Source organism: Ictidomys tridecemlineatus, chromosome 5 (assembly GCF_052094955.1).
Source record: "Ictidomys tridecemlineatus isolate mIctTri1 chromosome 5, mIctTri1.hap1, whole genome shotgun sequence".
NCBI classification, from domain to species: domain Eukaryota; kingdom Metazoa; phylum Chordata; class Mammalia; order Rodentia; family Sciuridae; genus Ictidomys; species Ictidomys tridecemlineatus.
In genome coordinates this window covers 5,957,297-5,982,361 of record NC_135481.1, presented here as the reverse complement: position 1 = coordinate 5,982,361, position 25,065 = coordinate 5,957,297, and positions in this window count along the sequence as shown.

Genomic DNA, 25,065 nt, shown 5'->3' with positions numbered 1-25,065 from the left:
ATGGCAGCAAAAGAGAGAAAGAAATCTTTCACAAAGGAAATAGAAATGGCTGATAAATATATGAAAACTGTTTCACCCCTATCTGCTAGCATTTCATATTCACTAAAAAAATAAGGTAGTTTACAACTTGGCAGCAAACAATACTTCTATAAGAGTACCCTCATTTTCCTGAAGTTTAAATGTAAAACACCTTTGACTACTTCTGTGCTCTAAGCCCCTCTCAGTATCCATATCTTTGGGAAGGCTGCTCATTCAGGTCCCAAAGCTCCTGCAGGCAGTTGCTTGGAGGTTGGGCACAGATCCTGGGGCTGGCTTTGCAAATCCAACACTTCAATGTGATGGCAAATGTCATACTGGCTGACTTTGGGGAAGTAGTCATAGCATCCTTCCCACTTCTCAGCCATCCAGCATCCCTTTGTGTGTCTGGCTGTTACTTTAAGTTGCACTTTTCTTTGTCTTTCTTCATCTCCAAGTGATTGATTTTGAACTCATCTGATGGAAACTTCACAGTCAGTTGCCAGGAGTAATGATGGTTGGGTCATTGTTTTCAGAAAGCACAGAGCAATCTCGATTCAGATGTACATGCATTCTCAGGATGAATTGATTATTTAATTGTTCTGCTAAAGAAAGGTTGGAGATAAATCTGTGCATGGTACATTGTGGAGAGACAAGCAGACTTATTCAACAATGACCCCAGGAGCACTCCTCAGATTCTGAAAAATAGGACACCTGAGACAAAATGTCACCTTTTCCCAGATGAGAGGGGCTGAGCATCACTCACTTTCCTATGGAGTTAAAGGCCCTTGTGTCCCAGCAGCTAGAATCCCACTTCCCACAGTGTCACCAAGTCTTAGTACTTAGTGTCTAAACTCAGACAGCATGGCACTTGAGCACTGACTGTTTGCTCTCTGCATACCTGGTGCTCCCAGTTGCACTGGGGAGAGGGGAAGAGCAGCGGGAGGCCTTCTCCTGGGCCTAACAGCCATAGTCTGTCGGAACATCCGGGCCCATGGATGAGGAGAGAACTGGGATCATGTGCCTCATCATGCTGGCCCTTTCCTTGTGTGTTTCTCTGTTCCGTATACCCATTCCAAGTGATAGGGTGGCATTTGGCCTCACCCACCTCTCCATTTGCTGGGACCATCTTCAGGTAGATTTAATTCATTCCCAAGTAGCCTTAGGCACCCTTGTCATTCAGAAAAGCCTCATTGTTTGAGTGTTTTGCATCTTTTAGTTTCTTTGGTAGCCTTTGGTCCTAAAGAAAAAGATTAAGGAAGAGTCTTTGCAAATATTCATGATATTTGGTAATGATCGAATGACATTATGGCTGTCATTTCTGTGTGTGTTTGGATAAGTGGACAAAAGTGAAATCTTCCAGATCTCAAGTTGCTGGATAGATCCAATAATAAAGCCTCCTGGTTCCAATTGCCTGGTCTGGAGAGCTGAGAGGGTATTTTAATATGGCAATATGTTTGCAAGGAAAAAAACTTTCCCTCGTTGGTCCTCAACCTTCCAGGGTTATCTTGGAGTATTAGAGTTCCTTACCTTATTCTGAATTAAAAAACAAACAAGTATTAAATATCCAAAAGTAAAGCCTATAAATATATGGAGCCCCATGTAAGATCCCCCACTTTCACCTGTTACATGGGAGGGCAAGGGTTGCATTGCAATCTTTGGAATCTGTTAACATGACTGACCTGGGTCAGTGTTGGCATTGGTGACAATGACAAGCAAAAAAGTGACCTGGAGGGTCCCCCTGGTATGAGTTGCAGCATTAAGAAAGGTTTTTGACTCTGCTGGGTGGGGTTTCCTGCTCAGATTCATTTTATTGGGAACCACTGTGTTCTTATGCCCAGTCTGTGTGGTTTAAATGGAACTGATCACGCCCAACTTTCCATTTTCATCTGACTCAAGATGTTGGATCCTGAATTAGTCATTTGGGATTATAACCTAGAGCTTTCTATTCTTCTTTCTGGGTAAAGTATTTGGATAGAGGCATCTTTAACCAAATGCATCTCACCTAGTACCTGACAAAGTCCAATATCATGCAGGAACCAAAACAGGGTCAGTTAGCAGTTGACTGGATACTCCAGTGCAGTGGTCTTTATTCTAGCTTTCAGAAAAAAGATAAAGGATAAAGAGATGAAAACAAGAGAAACCAAGGAGCGTACAGAGAAAATTAAGGAAGGACAGTCTAGACAATTGAAAAAAGAACATTATATAAGTCCCCATATACTGACCCCATTTTGTATTGTGGTAGTGACACATCAATCATCTATTTCACCTTTGTTCTTATCCAGTATTTGTTCAATTGCCTAGACAAGACCACCAGGTACACTTTTTATTTTTTTCAAATCACCTTTCCAAAAGGATGATCAGAGTTCAGTGTCCCTGGCTAATAGCAGATTGGAAGATGAAAGTGTCAATGTCCTGCAGCCAGAGTCTACCAGGAGCACCAACAGTTGGGCAGGTGGGGTTTCTCCTTCTGCTGGAGAGAGCTTGCACACTGTGGGAAGTATTGGGTATCACAGCTGGAGAGTATTGAAGAGGAAAAATTATAAGGTTCAGGCTTGTGTTAGGTAGTTTGCGGGGAGTTTTAGGAGAGGTGTTAGATGCTGGCAGGCAGGGGTTAATGTTATTACTGAGTATCTTACTAAATCTAATCTAGAAGAGGAAAGACTAGGTGAAGCCTAAGGAAATAGCCAGTCATATCAGCCAGAGTAAAGGGATACTTGGTCATTTTCTCTGGTTTGACCAGTGCTCGTATTTTGTCTGTGTTCATACATGATCATGCAGTAGTCTAGTTTTTGCTTGCCCCATCACTGGCCTCAAGTCACCTTGTCTGATAGTGACCTTGTCTGGCCAAAACTCAGCTGTGCTGTACCAGCCGCTGGCGGGAAGAGGCAGATTTGCTCTTTCTCAGAAGGAAGAGAGACACCTTAATTTTCTCTCCTCTCCCTGCCCCTTGCATCTGAAGTCACCTTCAGTCAGTAGCACCAGCAGCTACTGGCCATACAGTCTCCAGGGCTCTGCTTGGGGAAGGCAGTTGCAGTAGCAGCAGCAGCTCGGAGCTTGAACTCTGGTTCCAGCAGAAGCAGCAACTGGTGACTGTAGGCCCCAGGGCTACTGAAGCTGGCATGGGTGTGTGGACTCCTGGTTCCCAGCAGATTGGTACAGGCAAGAGCAGGGCCTCCATCAGCCTCAGTGACAGGCTCTATGGAGCTCCGTTTCCCTTTGCTTCCCCAATCTTAGGGTTTAACTTTAGCCTTTCCTTTTTGCTCTTCTATCCTTCAAACCCTGTGAAACACCTAAAGTGCTTTCAGTTTTTTTTAACTAGACACTGCTTGATAGTTTCCCTTTATAACCAGTCCTGCCATTCAATGTCAAATGGTTATGTCAGATTTTATGACCTCCTAAGTGACAAAACTTAATTATGAGTGCAGTCTTTTTCAAACTGATGCCTCAGATCCTTGGGAATCTACAGATAGACTCTTGAGTCTGTGAGTTCCCAAATGGAAGGCGTGCTGGTGAGCTCTTTGGCTTCTAGTGCTTCTATAAGTGAAAGTCATTTTATGCACAACTTCTGCTTGTGTTGCTTTACTTGGCCCAGACACGTGGCTGGCATTTCTCCTTTGGGGTCGTCTTCTGTTGTCTGAATATCCAAGTGGCCCTGAAGTGAGCAGAGCTAAGTCACAGGATGTGTGAAAGACATCTGGAAAGTTTTTTTTCAGTCAACTTCCCAGAGAGGCAGACGTGCTATTAATAGTTCAATAATAAAATGAAAGAAGATTCGTCTAGCTCTCCTGATGCTGTCTTAGCTTTGACCTCTAAACTATTCAAGAATGTATCTTCTAATTTAACAAGTACTGTGCTGAGTAGGCCCTACCTCAAGAAAACCAAATAAACATGCATAGTCTTAAAGAGATTAATTCGTGTTTTAAAATTGAGATCCCTACAAAGACTTAGAAGAGGACAAGATGCATAAAAATGTTAAACCCAAGACTTCTTTTTTTTTTTTAAACCCAAGTCTTTAGAGACATGATGATATTAAGGAAATCCATATAAAATGCCTTCTGTTGATGAGGGCCGGGGAGTGGAGACTTTTGGTAATGAGAAGAGGGATAAGAAGTCATGAAATGAGAAGAAGGCTTACTGTCCTAAAGAAAAGTCTGGAGGTTTGAACAGGAAAGAGAACTTGCAATGTGGGAGATCCAGGTAGGGAGATGGCAGGCATGCTAGATTGAATAAAACAGACTCCCACTGCTCTGAAGCTTGTCTTCTTTACACCTTTGAGACTTTGAGCTGGGTGATCAGTATTTCCCTTTCTTTTTTATTTATTTTGGTACTGGGGATGGAACTCTTTGTTACTTAACCACTGAGCCACAACCCCAGCCCTTCAGTTTTCTGAAGTTTAAATGTAAAGCACACTTGCTATGTGCACAACTTTTATCTTAGGAAGAACTTTCAATTTATCTCATATGAGATAATTATTCTGTAAGAACTTCCTAAGACAAAAGTTTGTCACAACCCCAGCCCTTTTATATATGTAATATATAAAATTTATTTATATGACATATATCATATAAATATATATTTTATTTAGAGACAGGAGCTTGCTGAATTACTTAGGACCTTGCTAAACTGTTGAGGCTGGCTTTGAACCCTTGATCCTCCAGCCTCAGCCTCCCATGCCGTTAGGATTACAGGCGTGCGCCATCCCTCTAGTGCCCCTACTGTACCTATAATGCATCCCAGCTTTTTCAAGTCAAACTTTAGATCATGTTAAAAAAAAATGAGCTCTCTTTTTCTTTGCCTCCCCAACTTTAAAGGTCTGTTTGCTTGCTGGGTACGGTGGCTCCTACCTGTAATCCCAGTGGCTTGGGAGGCAAAAGCAGGAGGATCACAAGTTCAAAGCCAGCCTCAGCAAAAGCGAGGCACTAAGCAACTCAATGAAACCCTGTCTCTAAATAAAATACAAAATAGAGCTGGGGATGTGGCTCAGTGGTTGAGTACCTCTGAGTTCAAACCCTAATACCCCCTCTCCCCCAAATATGTTTGTCATTTCTTGATTTATTTATATGGGATTTTTTAGGGCCCAGCTCATTGCCAAACTCAGAACAATCAAATGAGTCGAGATAGAAGAGAATGGACCCTTGTGTTTCTGACTTCAGCAGATTCTCTTTTATTTATTTATTTTTTTACCTGCAAAGAAGCTTGCACTATTTTCTTGCTACCCAGTGAATCTGTGTTTTGTAAACACCACTAATCATGTAGATAAGACCAGTCATGGGCTATTTTCTCTTTTATTCATAAAAACTTCTTGGTAAGAGACAGAAAAGGCTGCACTTTCAATGAGATTACATTGGTCCGGGAGTTTTGTCAAGAACCTTCCATCAAGGCATCTTAAATCTCTTTGGTTTCCCTCTTGGGCTATTTTCTTTGGCTGTTCAATTGTCTTCAACTGTAAAAGGTTATAAATATGGTTTAATGCGAGCAAGCCCATCTTCCAATGAATTTCCCAAGTCTCCCTACAGCAGTTAATCATCTGTCCCTTTCACTTCTGCAAATGAACAGAAGATTAAGCACTGATTTGAGGACGAGCTCAGCATACAAAGCAAGAGCAGGAAGGCTCTCTGAGTTGCTGTCGCCTTGGGTCTCAAGGGCTGTATAGCTGGTTTGATAGCCTTTCTTACTAAAAAGCAAGATGACTGTTCAGGATCTGTTGGGCAGCTTGAAATTGTTTGAAGCTTAGGGTGGATTCAATTAAAAATCCTACATGGGAAATTAAATAAAGCCAATCTGGAAACTGATGAAATGCAAATGCATTTTCTCCCATTCCCAATCTCTCTCTGCTACATACCTGCCCAAATAACTGCCCAATTAGCAAGGATTTGGGGATTTAGGAATATTTTGGGATAAAACATGGCTGATTCTAAAGGATTTCTTATTTTGACTGATTTGCAGATGAACCAGGGCAAACAGACCAACCCTGCTTTGGTCCATAATTTATTTTTTTTTCAAGTTGCCCACCAGATTCTGAGCCCCAGGGAACACAGTCTGGGAGATGGGTTCAAACAGACCAAAGCTCTTAGTTCCTAGAGAGCACATTTTCTCCAATGGCTAGCCCTTCTCTTTGTCCTGATTGCTGATCAGGGCAACCAGGAAGACACACGGCCTCTTTTCTCCTCCTTCAAGCCTCCATAGCAAAGGCAGCCCTTTGTTAATAGGGCTAATCCTATACCTTCACAGTGCTAGACCCACCATAGCTTTTTCTATGACTTTCAGAATTCCATATAATCCTGCAAAAACGTCTCATTTCCTTAAAAGGCCCATATTAGGGGCCCATATTAGGAGTACAGTAAATGCTAGTTAGTCTGACTTTTTAATACTTGTCACGCCAGGTGCAAATCTCCAGTTCTCTGATGCTGGTCTTTGAGATTGTTTGTTCCATGCATCCTGGGCCATCAAGTAGCACAGTGTCTTGTCTCTGATCAGTTTCTTTTTTGCTTAGATAACAGCTAACATTCCCCAAGTCTACACAGCTCTCCTCTTGGATAATCCTAGGGTCTCTTTTTTATGCTGGTTGGGAAAAAAGAGTAGATTGTGTGGTGCCAAAGCCACGGTTACAGAAGAGCTTCAGGTATGAGCTTTCATGTGGTACCAGAAGTCAATGAGAGAAGGGGAAATATGCAGCCCTAGGTCATCCAGTTGAAGTGGATCTTATCTAACAAACTACTTGCCCTTTTACCAAACATCCTCTGCTTATCTCTTCCAAGTTAAAGGGCTCACAATTTCAAAACTTACTTTATGTATTTAGCAAAAAGAATTTCCTTATGTTAAAATATAGCCACCCCCTGTGATTTCTACATCTCATGCCATGAAGTTCAGGACCCTCTATTTCATTGCTTTGAGGACTCTTGGGTAACTCACATTAGATTAGCAGAGATGAGGCCATTTGGAAAAAAGTATTATTGGTCATTTTGTGAATCCTTTTCCATGGGTTGCACAACATCCACAGATTTCCTAAACTTGAGAATTACAGGAATGCTTCAGTCCTACCCCAGGATGATCCCATTCCTACTTGTGTCTTGTGGAGGTGTCAGATGGCAGTTTTCAGGAAGCTGCAGCTTGTGAGGGAGGGCTGCTTGCCGAGTGCAGCACGAGAATCTAACCCACTGTTGCAGTGGTTACCTGGCCCCTTCCAACAGGTCAGACCCTCCTGCCCTTGGTTCTGGGACCAAGGCTCTCATTAAAGCTTCTCAAAGAGCATTAACTGTAGACAGTCTCACCAAGCAGTGGACACACTGAGTAAATATCAAACACAACTTCAAAAATATCTTTGTTGAGCATTTTTATGGTTGTTTGCTTTTAATTATTTATTTATTCAAAGTTTGTTCCCTCATCCTGGCATCATTTAACTGTCCTCTGTTTGGGTCAGTTTTAGAGTTTTTGTGGAACTCCACAATTCCCATCAAACAGTGGCTGGTTGCTTGGCTAGTTCCTGCATGTGCGGAACTCAGTGGCTTTTCCAGTCAGTGGGAGGTGGCCTGGGGCTGTGAATCCATCTACTTACTGGTGGGTCTTCACAAAGCAGAGAAAACCAGGGATTGGATGTTGGCATTGTCTCTATGGAGAGAACTAGAGAGGTACCAGGGAGAAAAGATTTTTGTTATCATTAAAAAGTACAGAATGTCTAGATAAACCGGATAGCTCCCCCCCCCCTTTTTTTTTTTTTATAATTTTGAGCCATTTTCTGGCTCAAATAGGCCCATTTTCTATGTTGAGGTGGATCCTAGCTATTAAAAACAGCAAAACTCAAGTGGAATGTGTGTATGTGTGAGTGACAGAGAAAGGAAGAGGGTATTACTTGAGTGTAGATGTATGATATCTTCACCAAGTCTTCAACAGAGTGTTTGGTATATAGAAGGTGATCAGTAAACACATGTGAAACAAGTGATCGTAAAGATATTTTTACCTTCAAATACAGAACCAACCCTGACTAATTCATGCTTTTATAACATTTAAAAATACCTGGTATAGCACAACTTAAAAAAAATATTAAAATGTTTTTAGGAGTTAGTAAAAGAGCAATTCAAGGAAGATCATCATCTTTAAAAATTGTATATGGACAAACTTTGTTAACATTAAATTATTTTACATCATTCTCTTATTTCCTTGAATTCCTTTTGCCATGTCTTTTCCAGTATATAATTTTAGCCTGATACAGTACATTTTTATATTTATTGATCACACCTCCAAAATTCAGTATATCAAAATTATGATTAGAAATTGAACTTTGGAACAATTTCTTATGATCATAAGGCTCTAAGTGTTTAAAATTTATTCTGGATTGAGTTATTGATGTGATTCTTTATTAGTGCACATTTGACATAAGCAGCATAAATGAGTTGTGAATATTGATAAATAACTATTAAGCATCCTGGATTAGGGAAGGCAACAGCCAGCTTTCCTAGAGTATACTTTGAATTAGCAGATAATGAAGTCCCCCTGCTTTAATCCTCACACAAAACAAGTAACCAGAAGCAACCTGATGTGAACCAATAGCGCTGCTGTCTTATTATTCTCTCTCCTTGTCCTGGCCTTAGAAAGGAAAACAAATTTGAAATGACCAAATTTTTGTCTTTTGTTTCTGCTTTCTTCAGCCCCCTTCAGTCTATAAACTCAACCTCTTCCAATCAGCCCATTCTAACATTTATTCTGTTATGCAATGAAATGTGCCTGAATTCTAGAATAAAAAATAAAACCAACTATAACTTTGTTGTTGATGTGACCAATTGGTCACATCAGTCTCACTTTATCTAATTAGAAAGGATTGACTTTATTTTTCAATTTCTATTTCAAAAAAATATTATTTTAAAAAACCCATAAAATAAAGAATATGTAAGATATATTACTAAAAGCAAATCAGCAATAATGAATGATGTACATATAATACACATCATGTATTTTAGAGTAATATATTGCATTAAAGTAATATAATTATTACCCTTTAGTAAAATGCAATATAATGTGTGTCTAAAATATGATTATTTAAGAAGGTAAGCATGTGAAGCTTGGTATTTGGAAAATGTGTTTGTGTATTGAACACTGGTGACTGTCTTTGTAAAATAATTAAGTAAGAATCATGTATAAAAATCAGAAATTATTGACTATATTAGATATCATGATCAAACTTTTCCTACGTATTTGATGAAGTATAAAAACGAATCAGTGTGATTCATATATAATTCATGTGTAATTTTGCTTTTTGCTAAAATGAGATTGAAAAAAGATAAAAAGATAGCATTTTATTAAATAAGGTAATGGCAGAATTTAATTGAAATAAATATTTTATGATATGATGTGTTAAAATGGGTTTTAACTATTCTATTGTATGACGCCCCCCAAATCTGAAGGATTGCAAAGGATTTTTATCCGCAAGAGTGAGTCAGTGTATGTCAGAGTATTCTGGTATCTCAGAAAACACTCTAATCTTATTTAAAAGAATCAGCATTACTAAGCTGTACCTGTGTTAGGGATAAACATCTAAAAAGGATTGCTCAACTCTAAATACTGAGGTGTGTGGGATGCATTTTTTTTTTCCTGTTCCTAGGGGATTCTTCCTCAAAAGTGATGCTTGACTTAGCAATATTTGGAGAGTGAAAGAAGTGAAATGTTCATTTACTTTACAATACATCTCAAATCAGAACTTGCAAACACAGGCCAACACACCCTAGAACTGGTGCTTTGCTTCACTCTCACAGAAATCTCTCCAAGCCCCACAGACAGTCAGCCTGAGGCAAGCCCATGGAGCTTTGATCAGTCACTAAAGAAATATTGTCCCAAAGTGGCATTTCAAATTGTCCCCCCCTCCCCGCTTTTTTTTCTTTTCTTTTCTTTTTTTTTTTTTTTTTTTTGCACCTTGCTGGGTGTTATAGCTTAGGGCAGGCCCAACAGTAAGATTCCACATATGCCTTTCTTTTCTATCAAAAAGAAGGTCAGTTATAAAGAGGAAGGTGGGCAAGGAAAATCTACGTGATCATTCTGAGCTGTTTTCAGGTGAATTTCAGGAATGGCAATTGAGGCATCTAAACATTCATTTCCTTCCAACTCTTGGTGCAAGGGAGTACCTTGCAAAATCCTAATTTGCTGCTCTTGGTTTAGAAGCCCATGTGAGTCAACTCCAACCACCAGGTGGCAGCATGCTCCTAGCTGTTGGTGGGATTCAAGGTGAGGAAGAAGCTTGGGTATGTGTAACTTTAACAGCCTTGAACAAATGGGCCTGAGCCAAGGCACAGTGTGCACAAACTCCACGAACCAAAAGCAGAAAAACCCACAATGCATACAAGCGAAGGTAAATGTCTCTTAGTCTCATTTTTTGCTCACTTCAGCACGGATGGACCGGGAGATGCACACTTAGCAGAACAGGACCAAGGTTAAAAGGTTTGCTGGAGCAATAAGGAGGTAGCAGGTGATCTGTAGGAACACTCCTAATTTTTCCCCTGTGAGGCCGTCTGCACCACTAGCATCTGACCAATTCCTTTGAGTGGCTTTTGTCTAGAGCAAGTGCTGAATGTTGCAGAGATCTGTTCTGTGGGCTGGGAGGCCAGCCTTGGTGCCTCGTCAGAACACCTCCCAGAGGACAAAAGAGGACAAATGATTCTGCAGCCACTCTGACCTGGCTCTGTGGAAGAGACTCAATATCCCACCGGGGTGAGTGTATTATTTGCCCGATTCTTTCACTGACTTAAAGGGCTCTGTGTGCTGTGCAATTGCAGAATCAGACTAGATTCTCTGACTTACCAGTGAGCCACTCTCTGACCCTAAAGCACCTCCCTCCTTCTTCTTGATCCTGTCAGAGGTGACATGTGATTTAAGAACATCATGCCATAGACCAAGAGGTGACCAGCCCTGCCACTACCCAGGAAGAAGTTTAAGTTTTCAAAGCCTCAGTTTCCGCATCTATAAGATTATTTTCATGGTGTTCAAAGTAGTTGCTTGAGAGTAGCTTCAGTCTTCTACATCTACTCCCAGGGCCAGAACTTAGATATTTCTAGACTTTGCAGAAAGAAGTCTCCTGTCCAAATTTGTGCTCTGGAGTTGGTGAAATGAGGACTACCCTGAAGGGCAGGAAGGGATGGATACCAAGTCACAAAGTGGGTGCTCATGGGGGCTGTGGGTTTACTATGCTGCTGGCTTCTGACTTCTTACTCAGAATCCAGAATGAAACGAGAGGGTTGGTAGGCCTTGTGCTAGAAGGAGTGTCTCAAAAGGAGGCTGCAAAAAGCTGGTAAAAGCTGTGATGAGCCTTACCTTCTCATGACTGTCAGCAGTACCTGCTTGTCTCTACCAGATTACAGAGAGCAGATTACAGAGAGGGTCCATCCTGCCAGTGAGAACTGTCTCCACCCACAGCACCTGCCCCGTGGAGGGCTTTCTCTGCCTCCCATCTGGAAGCCCTGTTCCTGCTATCTCGATTCTTGTACTTCACTTGGAACATCTAGCATTGCTAATGGCTTGTCAGCCATCTATTCTGGCTGCCAACCTTAATCCTGGAATTTCAGTCTTATCATCTGCTTATGGAGCAGTGTTTTCAGATCCGGGGTCATGGAGGCTTCCTTTCCATTATCTTTCCTGGGTACCCTATGCCCTTGTTCCAACCAAAAGTATATATTCTTTCTTCCCTTGGGCCAAAGTCTGGTGCCAGGCATCATGTGATTCAGTGTCTCTCCAAGAGCCCCAGTGCTCCACAGTATCAAGACCACCACAGAGGGTGGTCTGCATCTGGGATTCTCCTGTTCCAACTGCTTGTGGCCTTTTGCATGGTATCCACAATGCATGGCTCTCTGAGACTCAAGAGGGAAGTTTACTGATTCTCCTGACAGAGTAACAGCATTACAGTAAGGTTATGAGTGACAGCCTTTACAAGTTGTCATGCATGAAGGAGCAGTGAGTGAAGTGTGAGCTCTCATTTTTCTTTTCCTGCCAGAGCTGCACCCTACACACTTTTCCCCCAGATCAGAAGCCCCTGACTTTTATAAGGAATTCTTTGGAATGAAAGAGCCTAAAATCAAGTCACCACTAGGGGTTCTTATACCCTAGCAGTCACATAGACATGTTTTTGCCACACCATAGCTCCAAAGACAGAGCCACCCAGGGTGCTCATGGGGACCAGGTGTTCATGGTCAGTGCCCTTGTTATCAGTAAACAACGCTGACCAACTGGCAGAAACTTCCCTAAAACACCTCAGACCCAGGGACACAATGCAGCACTAGTCATCAGAACATTTCATGGCTTGGCCAGGGCTGTATGTCATGCACAGGCTCAGAACATAGCCAAGGACAATTCCAGGCTTGTGGCACTAACTTTCAGAGCACACCAGTATTTCCTTTTCTTTTTACCTTAAAACAGTGAACAGTTCAACAACTGCAAAGTAAAAAGCCATTTTATCACCCCCTGGGTGAAGAAATAGAACACCACCGGCACCTCAGAATCCCTCTGTGTTCTTTGCACTGTTACATTTTGATGGCAATCACTGCTGGCTTTCATTTCTGATTTGCCACCTACGTATGCATGTAGTTCAGCAGTCTACAGTCTGTTTTTGACCTTGGTATACTAGGATAATAAGTTTTCTAACTCTTTTGTATAAGATTAATTTTTCTCTCAGTGTAACCGCTGCATACTGTTCCATTGTTAAAAGACACCTCAATGCTTTCATCCACCTGACTGTTTGATAGACATTTGGGTTATTTCCATTTTGGGGCTATTATGAAAAATTCTGCAATGAACATTTGGCATGTGTACAGGAACACACATATTTGCATTATCTCGGGAATGTTTATCTCCAGCTTTACTAAATAATGTGAATATCTTCTACAAAGTGGCTATACCCAATCTGAATTCCCAGAGTATGAATATTCCTGTTCATTTATAGTTCCTTCTGTATTCTGGATAGTAGTTCCTTGTTGGGTATTTGTTTCTCTGTTGAAGATGTGCTCTACTTTGGGACTTGCCTTTCCACTGTCTAAAGAGGATCTTTGGATGAACAGCAGTTTTTAATTTCAATGTCTAATTATCAAGTTTTTGCCTTTATTTGCCTTTATGGCCAATGCTTTTTGTGGCTTGTTTAACAAAAACATAAATATCCTCTACCCCAAAGTTAGAAAGAGATTTTCTTGCATTTTTCACTAAGAGCTTTATAATTTTGTTTTTTATACTTAGTCTATAATGTACCTGGGTTGTATTTTTTGGGCATATTTGGCATATTTTATTTTATTTGGTATATTTTCCAGTTTGATTTCTCCATGACTACCCATTTATCACATTTCCTTATGAAAAGTCACCCTTCCATGCTGCAATGTCATCTTTGTATGTGTGGATCAGCTTCTAGGCTCTTGATTATCATCCACTGGTCTGTTTGTCAATCCTTGTGCAAATACCACAGTAACTTAATGAATTAAGCTTTATGAGTTTTGACATTCAGAAGGACTTGAAGGGTGTCTTGGCTGTTCTTGGTCCTTTGTGTTTCCATGTAAATGCTAGAAACATGCAACTAAAAGTAAATAAACAAAAATAAAACTAGATTTAAAAATCTAATTAACCCTGTTTAGATTTTCACTGGGATTGCATTGAATCTATATGTTGGTTGGGGAGAAATATCATCTTTGCACTATGGAATTTTCTAATTTATTCCTTTCCTTATTTGAATCCTCTTTAAATTTCCTTCAATAATATTTTGCTTTTCTCTTCATATAGACTTTGTATCTTTTTTCTCTGTATTCTAAGCACTAGACATTTCTTGATGCTATTGCAGATAGTAGTTTTGAAATTTTCATTTTCTATTTATTGTTGGCACCTAGAAGTAAACTTGATTTTGTTTTCTGGTAATTTTGTGACTCTTTCTTATTAATTTTAATAATACATCTGTAGTACTTCTGGACATTCTATGAGCACAATCTATACTGCGATACAGGAATTTTGTTATCATCCATTCCAAGCTTCATGCTTTTTATTTATCTTGCCATTTGGGGCTGGTTTATCAATCAATAAAGTGTTGAATATAAAAGGCAATAAAGTATATTTTTGTCTTTCCCTCATTTTATCAGGAATATTCAGTATTTTACCATTAAATGTGATGTTTTATGTAGACTTTTCTGTTTTTGTTGATTACTTTAACAGTATTTCTAGCTTATTAAGAGTTTCTTTTTTAATTATTAATGTAAGTTGAATTTTATCAAACATCTCACCCTATTTTGAGATAATCATGTTATTATCTCTTTTAATCTGTTAGTGAGAAAAATTACATTGACTTTATAATACTGAAGTGACTTGCAATCCTGGGATGAGTCCAATTTGATCATAAAGTTTATTCTTTTTTCTATATCACTGGATTCTGTTTGCAAATATTTTGTAATGTTATTTTGTCTCTTTTTTTTATAAATGAGTTTAGCAGTAATTTTCCTTTCATATACAATTTTTATTATTTTTGGATATCAAATCATTCAATTTATTGATGTAATTCTTTCAAAAGAATCACCTTTTAAATTGTTATAGTAGAATATAGTGGTATTGGTGTCCCCCTTTTCATTTCTGGTATTGGGTGTTTGAAACTTCTCTTATTTTTGCTGGGTTAGTCTTGCCTGAGGATTATCAACTTTTAAACACATTTTAAACTTTCTTTTATATTATTTATTTTCTTTCCTTTCGGGGCATTTAATTAACCTGTTTTTTTTTTTTCAGACTGGTATGTTTGTGTGTATAATCTGTCATTTCTTCCTCCAAATAATATTTCTTTAGTGATTTTTTTTTTCTTTTTGGTATTAGGGCTTGAACCCAGGGCCACTTAACCATGAGCCACATCTTCAGTCCTTTTTATTTGTTGTTTTGAGACAGGGTCTACTAAGGGCCTTGCTTAGGGCCTTGCTAAGTCGCTGAGGCTGGTTTTGACCTTTCCATCCTTTCTCCTTAGTCTCTGGAGTTGCTGGGATTACAGGCATATACCACTGCACCTGGCTGCTTTATTGCATTTTAAAGTTTTTTACTGGCCGCCATCATCATCATCATCATCATCATCATCATCATCATCATCATCATCATAATTTTCATGTGATTTCTTCTTTGATCTATGGCTTACCTGGCAATGTATTTTGTAACTTTTAAAAGATATTTTTTTAGTGGTAGATGAGGATCAAATCCAGGGCCTCACACATGCTAGGCGAGGGCTCTACCACTGAGTAACAACTCCAGCCTGTATTTTGTAATTTTAAATGTTGTTTTTCTAGTTATTTTGAATCTTGCTTGAGTACATTGTGAAAAGGGACAATATTATATATAATTTCAATCCTTTGAGATATTCTTAATGATTTCATTTATTTATTTATTTTAATGTGGTGCTGAGGATGGAACATAGGGCCTTGCGTGTGCTAGGCTTGTGCTCTACCGCTGAGCACAACCCCAGCCCTCCTGAAGATTTCTTAAAGACTCATTACATAGTTGAGTTTTATGAGTTCCATATATGTCTGCAGAAAACGTGCACTCTATGATTATTGGCTACAGTGTTGTTCATTACTTCAAATTAGTTAATCATGATGTCAAAACATCTATGTCCTTACCAAGTTTTGGATTGCTTACTCTACTAATGACTGTTTTAATATTACTAACTCAATTGTGAAAATCTGTATTTTTCTTTGTGTTTCTGTCACTTCTGCCATGAGGATTTTTGAGACTACACAATATAATTCATCCAAATGTAAGATTCTTATTCTTTCCTGTTGAATTGAATCATTTATTGTCATTGTCATTCAGGAGTGATTCTTTTACTTGTAATAAAGTATTTTTTGACTTAAAGTTGATTATTCTTATATGAGACTAGCAGAACAGCTTCCTCTTGATTTACTGTTTTGAAATCTGACAGGTGATTACTATATTCTTAAATAGAATTATTACATAAGTTTACTGATGTCATTTGCAATTTCCTTAAATTCTGTTCTGTGGGTCACAAATGATTAAATTTTATTTGTTGAAATTTTATTTTCATTTCATATATATTTAATTTAATACATATATATGTACATATATGTGTGTATATATATATATATTTGATGGATTGGAAATCTAGGTGACAGTTATTTTTGCTTATGATTATGTACTTCCATTATTTTTTGCTGTAAAGAAGTCAGCTACTTATTTAACTTTTGTTTACTGGAAAGTTATTTCTTTGTTTGTTTGTTGTCCTTTGGCAGATTTTAAGAATTTGTTTTTGTTCTTTGGTTCACTGTAATCTCACTATGATGTGTAGAGTTATGGATTTCTTTTTCTTTTTCTTTCATGGGATTCATGAGACTTCCTTGGATCTGTCATTGGTGTCTTTTATCAGTTCTGAAAAAGATTCCTCATTGCCATCTCTTTAAATGTTGTCTTTGTCCCATTCTCTCATTTCTCCTTCTGGTCTTTCAATCATGTTTGACTTTCTTATTTCACTTTTGTTTTCAGTAACTCTTCTACATTTCTCATTGCCTTGTTTCTCTAGCCTTCATTATGCATAATTATTTCTGATCTATCTTCTAGTTTTCCTCTTCTCTAGTTTTTGTCTACATTATTCTGTTAAACCCAGTCATTGAGTTCATACTTTAAAAGGAAAAAAAGTCTCAGTTCTGGAATTTATATTTGATTCACTTAAAAATCAACTGTGTTACTTTTCATTGTTTTATTTTTAGTTTTTCTTGCTTCTGTTTCCTGCTAAAGTGTTCACGCTTGACTTTTTTTTGGAATATTGTAGTCAGGGTTAGTTCCAATATCTCAAATAAGTGTGCAACTCTTTCTACTGTTCATTATTTCATGAGGTTTTGCTCATGGGGTCTTATTTAGTGTACTTAGTTAATTTGAAAATTATTGTGTTTAAAAATTTATTTGGAGAAATAATTTGAGACTTTCAGATAAAACTTTGTATGCTTCTGACAGGTATCCAGGTGCCATACACATTCAGTACCATCCTCCTCTAAATTCAAAGTTGAGGGACCTTGAATTTTTGATGTCACAAAGCTAAAACCTGTTCAAGACTTGGTTTACTTCTATTTCATCCTTTCTCTGAGGTTGGGGACCTTTCCACTTCCAACTTAGGATTTTTATTTTGTGGCTTCAGGGAATCTCTAGATAGTTAGCAAATAATGAATTCCTCAAGTGAACACAGGAAGTTCCATTTGGGTCCTTTAGGCATTTCATACTTTCCTGCTTTGTTCTGGCTCTTTTTTTTTTTTTTTCAGTACTGGGGATTGAACCAATGGCCTTGTTCATGCTAGGCAAGTGTTCTACCCAAGAATAAAAACCCAGGGCCTCACAAACTTGCTGAGGCTGGCCTCCAACTCGCAATCTTTCTGCCTTAGCCTCCCAAGTAGCTGGAAATACAGGCATGTGCCACTGTGCCCAGCTTCTGCTTCCAAGTGTTAATAGTCATGGGTATAGGTTTGGCTGTGAGAGAGGAACTCACTCAAAATTATGTTTGTGCTGTTGAAGTCCTGAGAGCCTGGGAGGGGTTGGGATGATGTGAGGAGTTGTGGGTGGCTGGGGTGGTGGGATTAGAGGGCATCAGTGCACATTTAGGGCCCAACAATATTTCTGTACTATCTTATGAGGCTGCCTCACCTCTAAAAAGCTCATTGAGAAAGGCATATGTTAAAAGAGTCTATTTTTCCCAGAGACTGTCAGAAAGCCAGCGCTGTAGGCCTTTATAGAACACGAGCTCCTGCAGCACGCCCACCGTTCCCATGTTTACTGTGACACATTTCTCTTGGCTCTGGAGTGTCTCTGGCTAGGAGGGCTGAGAGACTGACTCATCCTTCTGTTGGCAGCCCAAGATTTCCTAAAAAATACACAGGGGGAGGGAAGTTTGCAAACAGACTTTGCATTTCCAAGTCAGATTTCTACTGGAGCAGCAATTCTTAGATCTTAGTTCTTAGATCCACAGACTAGTATTCAAATCTGGGTTTTCATTATTCTAGAGAAATGCCAATGGGAGGATTTCCCTTCCACCATTTGCAGGCCCTGTCCATATTCTGCCTCCTCTAGGCACAAAGATGGATCTACAGATGCAGAAGGGGTCTTCCATCCAGAATTTCTATTGCTCTATTTATCTTATTGATAATACTTCAAATGTACACTTGAGAATGGAGAGTGTTACCTCTGTACTTACCAGCCCAGTTTTATCTGATTTTTAACAATGTCTTACTTATTGAGCTTTGCTTAAAGAAATGAAGCATTACAGAGAAGTGTGACCCATTCGGAGCAGTACCTAACATCAACGCACTTTTTGCTTTCCCAGGGGTTAGTACTGCTGCGAATTCAAGCATCATTTCCATGCATGCTGTTTTATACTTTACACAAAGATGCACCCTCAGTATTGTAAAGCACTATATTATTATAAGCTTTCAAGCTCCTTAAATGAAATGATGTTAATTTGTTATTGTTAGACCTCCATGTTGCTTTTTGCTTCTCTCTTTCTCATTCTCTTCTATTGGCTTGATAATACTTTCTGTTTTCTTTTTTGTTCTCTTAGTTTGGAAGTTATAGTGTTTCTGTTCATTAAGTGCCAAAATTATATAAATATATATTATGGAAAACCACCTATTGTATTTCCATTGTATCCCAATCATGGATAAGGATTTTTATGCATTAAGATAATTATTGAACGCGTATCAGTTTTTGCTGTTATTACATATAGAATTTTAGTTTACTTTTTAATACAAAATATGGGATTTTAAGAGAAGATATTTAATCAAGTTTACCAACACATTTTATCAATTTCTGTGTATAATCATTGCTCCTCCTATTTTATGCCTTCCCTTGGTGTTTAAATGAATCCTTGAATAAACCTTCTAGTGAACACATGTGTAGTAAATTCAATCTTTGAAGTTTTAGGAGTCTTTCTTTTGTCCTTTGTCTTAAAGGATACCATGGCAAAGAATAAAATGTTAGGTGAGTAGTCTGAATATATCACCCAGTTTCCTTTTGGCACAATTGTTGCTGATAAACCATCTAAATGTCAGCTGAAATGCTTGGAAAATATTTCTCTTTTCTTTTAATATTGGTTTGATTCAGGCAATTTTCCAAAGAAATGAAAGTACATTGTCTTTCTAGCTTCTGACTTCCATGTCTGCTGTAGTTTGTACCTTGAATGTCCCAAATGCCCACACGTTAAAGGTTTGGGTCCAGCTTGATACTATCAGGAGGTAAAGGAAACTTTAAGACATAGGGAGATTTTCCAGTCATTGATGGCATGACTTTGAGGAGGATAGCGGGATCCCCAGCCTTTCCTTGTCCCTTCTTTTCTCTGTCAGCCATGGGGTCACTGGCTTTGTTCCTCCATGTATACCTGCCAAGATGTGCTGCTTTGCCACAGGCCCCAAAGCAATGTGTTTGCCCAATTGTGGACTGAAACTCCTAAACCCTGATCCAAAATAAACCTTTTCTCTTCATAAGTTGATTATTTCAATTTTTTCTTTTACAGTAATGGAAAGCTGACTAACACAACGTTTAACACTATTTCTTTTGTTGCATCATCTCAATTTTCTTTTCCTCTGAATTTTAGAACAGATTCTAAACTTTGCCCTCCTTAACCATTATTTTATTTCTTGTTCCACCATTTCTACTTTTTAACTTCTTTTATTGAAATCGTAACTTTTATTTGTATGTTATAGGTATCTGTTGCTGTATAATGAATCCCCTCTGAAAGTAAGGGATGTAAAATAATGGCCAGTTTATTGTGCCTGTAGATTCAGAGTCAGGAGTTTACACAACGCATATGGAGAATGACTTGTTGTGGATCCACCATGTCTGGGCCGCAACAACAAAACCTTGAATGACTGAGGGTGACCTGGATGGCTGGGGATTAGAATCTTCACCTATATGTCTGGTACCTAGCTTGGATGACTCCAAGGGCCTTGCTAAGTAGAAACGTAAATCAGAACATATATTTGTGACCGTATCGCTTGGGCTTCCTCAAATATGTTGTCCTCAGGTAGCTGGATTTCCTACATTATCCCTCAGGATTCCAAATGTAAGTGTCCCTAGTAAGCAAGGTAGAAGCTTCACAGCCGTTTATGATCTATCTTCAGAAGTCACATAGCATTTTTTCTACAATACTTTATTGGTCCAAACCTGAATCGTTCAATGTGGTTGACACTGGCCACATGTGGCTGTGAGCACTGAAATGTGGTTAGTACAAATTGAGGCACACTGTGGCTATAAGATATGCTTTGGGTTTCAAAAACTTAGTAATAAAAAAATATATAAAATGTATTGTTATACATCTTTATATTTGTTACATTTTGAACTGATAGCATTTGGGATATATTTAGTTAAATAAAATATAATGTAGCTTTCAATAGCTTATTTTCAAATTTTTGGTGTATGTATTAGAAAATTTAAGATTACACATGTGGCTTGCATCATGTTTATGTTGGACAACTCTGAGCAAAGCACCCATTTAGATTTAGGAGATAGGAATACAGACTGAATATTTTGCCTCTTCCTTTCTCTCTCTCTCTCTCTCTTTCTCTCTCTCTCTCATCTGTGCTAGGGATAGAGCCCAGTGTCTTGTGCTTAGTCAAGCACTCTACCACTGAGCTTTACCCCCAAAGCCTAGACCTCACCTCTTGAAGATTGACAAAAAAGATTTTCAGTCACGTGTCAAAGACTTTGTGGTCATATTTTAAAACCACTGCACTGTGCTTTCCACTTACTGTTCAGCATTTCTCAACTCTCATTTCTTTATATCATTCATCTTTCTATTTCCATCCTTGTCTGTTTGCTTCATTCTTTTATAGGTTTTTCCTAACTCTCTCCCTAGAAATTTCTAACTCTCTCTCTAGAACCTCTGTTTCCCAGAGGCTATCTACTCTGTAATTTCTTGGGAATGAACAAAGAATCTTCTTTTCAGAAAGCACTAGATGCATACGGGTCTGTCTGCCCTCATTTATTTGCTCAGTTGCTTTGAGTTGCACTTTCTACCCAGAAGTAGACAAATGGTGACCACTTCAGCACAGCTTCTTTCCCTACTTGTGGAGCAGCAATAGAGAAAAGAGAACGGCTTGCCCATTTTCTGGTTGGCCTTAGGACTCTGAGCTGGGACAGATGAAAACATTATCAAAGATGCAGGGCCATCTTTGATCATTGTTGTTTCTTTTTCATTAAAGGTAGCTAAACAAGGAATGCCATGAGTTAAAGCTAGGTGCAGTTTTTCTTAGTTCATCTGCTTTACAATTGCTTCAGCTTCTCTTCTTTCAAATTCTTGAATCAGATTATCCGTCAGTTAGTCGAATCAATATGCATGTGCATTATTGCATTTGCTTCTTTTAATAAAGCAACAGGAGAGCAATTTTGGGAGTTCTAGCCAGAGGCCATTTTGCACCAGGATTGATAGTATACTTTTTAATAGAATTTATTATTATTTTTTAGAGCAGTCCTAGGTATACAGCAAAATTCAGTGGAAAATGAAGACTTCTTACATGCCTTCTCCCTCACAGCTCCATGTAAAATCTCCTTCACTATCAACATTCTGTACCAGAGTGGTATATTTGTTACAGTTGATGAGCCTACGTTAGCATATCATTATTACCCCAAATTTCTGGTTTACATTAGTGTTCATTCTTGGTGTTGTGCATTCTATGAACTTTGATAGGTGTGTCATGACATGTATCCACCATGGGATTTCTCTGCCCCTGTATTCGTATACTCCACCTATTGGTCTCTCCTCCTGCCTCCTATTTCTGGTGGCCATTGATTTCTTTACTGTCTCCATAACTTTCCTTCTTCAGAATGTCATATGATTAAAATCACACAGTAAGTCTACTTTCTAGATTGACTTCCTTCACTGAGTAACATGTATTCAAGATTCTCTCATGCCTTTTCATGACTTGTAGTTCATTTATTTTGAGTGTTGAGTAATCTACTTTCTGGATGTACAGAACTTATTTATCATTCACTTCCCAAAAGGCATCTTGGTTAATCTCCTTGGTTGATTCCAAGTTTTGACAATTATTCATAAACCTGCTGTAAACATTTATGTGTGTATTTTTGTATGGACATGTTTTCAGTTCATTTGGGTAAATACCGAGAAGTGCAATTGCTGAAAGGTAAATAAATAAATAAAAATAAAAATAAATGTTTAGTATTGTAAGAGATTGCCATATTTTCTTCCAAAGTGGAAGTACCGTTTTGTATTCTTACCAGCAATGAGTGAGAGTTTGTTGCTCCACATCCTTGCCAGCATTTATTGCTTTTAGAGCTCTGGATTTTGACCATTCTCAATAGGTTTGTAGTGGTATCACATTATTGTTTTAATTTGCAATTCCATAATGACATATAATGTTGGATATCTTTTCATAAATGAATATGCTGTTTATATTATTTGTTCATTTTTATACATTGATAGATTTGATTTCCTAATATTTTATTCAGGATATTTTCATTTATGTTCATGAGAGATATTGATCTTTCTTTTTTCTTACAAATGTCTTTATTTGGTTTTGATATTAGACAATTCTGGTTTTATAGAAAAAATTGGAAGTATTCCCTCTGTTCTGGCTTTTGGAAGAAATTGTAGAGAGGTTATTCAATTTCATCTACTATCACATGGTGTATCTTTCTCTATTTCTTTCCATTTAATCTATATGTGTGGATTTCTTGGAGACAACATAAAACTAATCTTGTCATTTGATTCTCTGTGACAATCTCTTTTAGTTGATATCTTTAGACATTGGCATTAAAAGTGATTATTGATATGGTTAAATTAATTTCCAACTATAATTTTTTGTTACTATCTTTTGTTTGCTGACTTTGTTACTATTTTTGTCTTCTGTTTTCCTCCTGCCTTTTATGCTTTTATTTGAGCATTTTATGTGATTCTGTTTCCTAACATTTTTTGGCATATTGCTTATACTTATTTTAAAACTTGTGTGTGTGTCTGTGTGTGTCTGTGCATGTTTATGTATTTCTCAGAGTTTTCAGTGTATATTAATAATAAATCCAAGTCTACTCTCAAATAATAATATGCTGCTTCATGGGTAGTACAAGTGTCTTATAATAAAATACTCTTAATTCTTCTCTCCCAATGCTTTCAACATTGCTGTTATTTATTTTATACATAGCATTTATAGCATATGCATATTCATAAATACACATAATCAAATACATTGTCACTATTAATTTATCTTGTAGCTGTTAGATCAGTTACAATTAAGAAAAATAAATGTTTTTGTCTTATCTTTGCCTATTCATTTTCCAATTCTCTTCCTTTCTTTATGTAGATCCAACTTTCTGACCTGGATCATTTTATTTACTCTCTGAAGACCTTTGAAGTCACTTTTTTCAAGGCAGGGCTCTGGCAATAAATGATCTCAGTTTTGTTTGTCTGAGAAAGTTTTTCTTTTTCATCTTTGAAGGATAATTTCATAGGGTTCATACTTTTTAGGTTGATGGGTTTTTTTTTCTCTCAACAGGTTAAATATTTCTCTTCTTGTTCACAGATATGATTCTTTGCTTGTTTCTGAAGTCAGTTATAATTCTTGGCTTTGCTCCTTTGTGGGTGAGGTGTGATTTTCCTGCCCTCTGGATTTTTTCCAAGACTTCTTTCTTTATCTTTGATTTTATGCAGTTTGAATGTGATGCTCCTAAGTGTTGTTGTTTTTTTTTTCTCTTTGTTTGCTTTTATTTACCCTTCTTGATGTTCTCTGAGCTTCCTAGATTCATAGTTTAGTTTCTGACAATTTGAGAAAAATCTATTATTATTGCTTCAAATATTTCTTCCATTCCTTTCTCTCTTTTTCTCCTTCAGGTATTCCCATTATGCATATTTTGCAGTTGTCCTATAGTTTGGATATTATGTTTCATTTTTCCTGTTCTTTTTCTTTTAAAAAAATCTTTGCTTTTTAGCTTTGAAGGTTTCTACTGAGATATCCTCAAGCTCAGAGATTCTTTCCTCAGCTATATCAAGTCTACTAATGAGCCCATCAAAACACCTATTAGTTTTTTTCAAATATCTGGCATTTTTTATGATTTCTTAGAATTTTCATCTGTGCTTACATTACCACGTTATGTGAGCATCCACTTAAAACAGTGTGTGTTGTTAATCACCTGCAACAGTTGAGTGGGAAGTGCTGACAGATAAGAGAGGAAATGGTAGCAGGGGACTTGAATTCCATGCCAGGCAATGTGTACTTTATCCACCGTGTAATGAAGGGCTTTAAGCAAGAGAGAAGCATAATCAGCTTTGCATTTTAGAAATTCTCTCTAGTAAGCTGTGTATTGCAGTGAAAAGTGATCTCTGGTTGTTCTTGCATATTTTCACTGTATATAATAAGCATAACATAAAATATGTGTGAATTAACCATTTTCATAAGTAGTAAGGCATTACAGGCAACAGCAGGCTATTAAGTCTTAAAGGAATCAAAAGTTAATCATCAATTTTCAATTGTGTAGAGAAGTCAGATTCCTTAATCCACATTCTTCAAGGGACAACTGCATATATATGTACACATACATGCAAATACTTATCCAGTTTTATATGCACATAGATAAGTCTCTATATAATTTTTATGTATATATAAAGAGGTTTATCAACTAATCTATTTAGGTATATACAGAAAGGGAATAATTATGGGTGACAGCCTCAGTGATTTTGGAGGTGGGCAAGTCCCAAGGTATGCAAGGTGAGCAGGCAAATTGGAGTCCCAGACAAAACGATGGTTTAGTTTTGGTCCAAGTGTGAAGGCCTGAGAACCAGGAGAACCAATGAGGTGGTTCCTGTCTGAAGATTGGCAGGCTAGAGACCCAGGAAGAGCTAATGTTTCACTTTGAGTCTGAAGGTGGGAAAAGAGTTCATGCTTAGTTTGAAGGCAGTTGAACAGGAAGATTTCTCTCTTACCTAGGAAAAGTTAGCCTTTTTGTTCTATTCAGCCTTCAAGTGAGTATTAGTTATGACTCTCCAGAGGAATGGAATTAATACATGTTCCTCTCCCCTGCTCTCTTCTCTCTCTCTCCTCATAAGAGATTTATTAAAAGGTTTTGACTTGT